We start from the raw sequence: 3,454 nt of genomic DNA, 5'->3' as shown, positions 1-3,454 counted from the left end.
TTGTATCAATAACGGTAAACACGATAGGTCAAAGATGTTCAATTAGTCCTATGGCTCGTTACGACTCGAATACTACAACATGTGAGTCAAATTGTCATGTTTCATGCAAGATACGAGTATAAAAGTATGTTAGAACGATTTGCACAAACATTTGGTTAAGTTTGATTAAAAGTCAACTTGGTCGGGTCAAAGTCAACGAAAAAGTCAACACGTTCGGGTCGGGTTCCGAACTATTTCTCTGAGGTTTTTAATCATATATGAGCACGTTAGAACAAGTTACATGTGAATCGGAGGTGCGTAGCATAGTAAACATTTTTCGAAAAATGGTAAAACGAAACAGAAACTTCAAGTGTAACTGGACGGCGTCCAGATTTTCTGGACGGCGTCCAGTATTAAAGGACTGGACGGCGTCCCAATATCTGGACGGCGTCCAGTATCGAAGAAATAGACGGCGTCCTAATATCTGGACGGCGTCCAGATTAGTATTCAGGTTCTGTTTGCTGAAAGTCTCAAGTGCACGAACCAAAATCCAAACAAACACAATTTATGATCCGCAAACAATCAAGACAAGTATCTTATACCGTTGGGAAGGTAATTTGACGAGGAAAACAACTAAACACATTTCATCAATCAATCTACCTATTACAACAACCAAAACCGCATCTAATGCTTAACATTAACCGCATACAAGTTCATAAATGCAATTCAATGATTCGGGCAACCAATTTACATGAATGATATGCCATTTCGAAGGTAATCAAGCATACAATCCAACTAAACACTTACCAATAATAATCCATGGCATTCAATGCATCAAAAGTCCATTTCAAGTTCATCAAACCCTAACTCAAATTTACCAAAATCATAAATCAAGTTCATGAACTTTTCTAAAGCAACCTACACATCAAATTGAAGCTAGTGATACTAGGAACACAATTAGAACATGAACTTTTAACATCTAACAACATATGATCATCCAAAACTCAAGAACAACACACCAAAATTCAAGTTCATGCTAGTTACTTCAAAACAACAAGATCGAGCATACAATTCATATATTCATGTTAGACTTGAGCCATAGACACTAATTAACACTTTTATAAGTTAAAAACATCAAGAACACAAAATCTTGTGATTTTAGAAAGTTACCCAAATGTAATGAAATCGGTATAGAATCGAAGAGGAAGATGCAAGGATCACGAATTTGTAATTTGTTTTGTTGCTAACTTCCTAATCCGAATTTAGATGATGAATTCTTGTTGGTGTTTTTGAGAGAAAAAAGAAGAAGAAGAAAGATGGAGAAGATGAAATGAATGGATGAGAGGAGTTTGACTCCTTTGACCTAGTCACCATTTTGGAATTTTGGCAAGTTTAGTCCCTCAAGTTTGAATCGGGTGCGTGAATTACCTAATCGAGATAATTTAAAACGCGTATTAACGAAAGATGTTATAAATATATAACGGACTTTAAAATAGTTAAACGGAAAGTAACCGGAAAAAGGCGGGATGTTACATTACCTACTCCTTAAAAGAAATTTCGTCCCGAAATTTAAGTAGGCGTAGTAGTCGTTGTTTCTTCCTCGAGATCTTGCGTTTCCGAATTCACGAATAGATGATGATACTTCCTTTGCATTTGATCTTGTGTTTCCCAAGTAAACTCGGGTCCCCTTTTGGCATTCCAACGGACCTTGACAATTGGAATTCGGCTTTGTTTTAACGTTTTGACGGAGGTGTCCACAATTTCAACCGGTTCCTCCACAAAATGAAGTTTGTCATCGATAGTAAGCTCCTCGAGAGGGATGACGAGTTCGGGTTCGGCTAAACACTTTTTCAAGTTAGATACATGGAAAGTAGGATGAACGGAACTCAGTTGAGGCGGAAGATCTAAACGATAAGCAACGGTTCCAACACGCTCCAAGATTTCGAAAGGACCAATATACCGCGGATTTAGCTTCCCGCGTTTCCCGAAATGAATTACACCATTCCAAGGTGCGACTTTTAACATTACGCGATCACTGACTTGGAATTCGAGGTCGTTGCGTCTAGTGTCGGTATAGCTCTTTTGACGACTACGGGCCGTCCTAAGCCTATCTCGGATTTGAACGATCTTCTCGGTTGTTTCATAAATAAGTTCGGGACCGGTGATTTGTTTGTCGCCTACTTCGGCCCAACAAAGAGGAGAACGACATTTTCGGCCATATAATGCTTCGAATGGTGCGGCGTTAATACTCGCGTGATAACTATTGTTGTAGGAGAATTTGGTGAGAGGCAAGTGCTTATCCCAAGCTTTTCCAAAGTCGACAACGTAAGCTCGTAGCATGTCTTCCAAGGTTTGAATTGTGCGTTTGCTTTGTCCGTCGGTTTGTGGATGATATGCGGTGCTCATGTCTAAACGCGTTCCCAATGCTTCTTGCAAAGTACACCAAAATCTAGAAACAAAACAGCCATCTCGATCGGAGATAATCGATAAGGGTACACCGTGTCGGGCTACGATTTCTTTGATGTACAGTTGTGCGAGTTTCTCCATGTTGTCGGTTTCCTTCATGGCTAGGAAGTGCGCGGATTTGGTGAGTTGGTCAACAATGACCCAAATAGTATCATAACCGCCAACCGTCTTTGGTAGTTTGGTGATGAAATCCATCGTTATCCTTTCCCATTTCCATTGCGGGATTTCGGGTTGTTGAAGTAGTCCGGACAGTCTTTGATGTTCGGCTTTGACTTTGGAGCAAGTTAGGCACTTTCCAACATAAGTAGCGACGTCCCTTTTAATGTTCGGCCACCAATATTGTTCTTTGAGGTCGTGGTACATCTTATTGGCACCGGGGTGAATCGAATATCTTGACTTATGGGTTTCGTCTAAAATAAGGCTTCGCAAGTCCCCATAACTAGGTACCCAAATTCTTCCGGCGAAATATCGGAGTCCGGTTTCTTTAACTTCGAATCGAGAGGTGAGGACGTTCAAGTGTTCGAGAGAGATGTTTTCATCCTTGAGAGCTTCGTCTTGGGCTACACGAATTTGACTATTGAGGTTGGTGTGAATGGTGATGTTTAAAGCTCGGACACGAAGAGGCACCGCTCTTTCTTTTCGACTTAAGGCATCGGCTACTACGTTTGGCTTCCCGGGATGGTAACGAAGCTCGCAATCGTAATCGTTCAAAGTTTCAATCCACCGTCATTGTCTCATGTTTAGTTGCTTTTGATCGAAGATGTGTTGAAGGCTTTTGTGATCGGTGAAGATAGTACTCTTGGTTCCATAAAGATAGTGTCTCCACATTTTAAGTGCAAAGACAACGGCTCCGAGTTCGAGATCATGAGTCGTGTAATTCCGTTCATGAATTTTTAGTTGTCGAGAGGCATAAGCAATGACTTTCTTCCGTTGCATCAATACACACCCAAAACCATGTTTCGAGGCATCGCAATATACAACAAAATCATCATTGCCTTCGGGAAGTGAC

The sequence above is a fragment of the Rutidosis leptorrhynchoides genome, chromosome 6, assembly GCF_046630445.1.
Source record: "Rutidosis leptorrhynchoides isolate AG116_Rl617_1_P2 chromosome 6, CSIRO_AGI_Rlap_v1, whole genome shotgun sequence".
NCBI lineage: Eukaryota > Viridiplantae > Streptophyta > Magnoliopsida > Asterales > Asteraceae > Rutidosis > Rutidosis leptorrhynchoides.
This window is presented reverse-complemented; position numbering follows the sequence as displayed.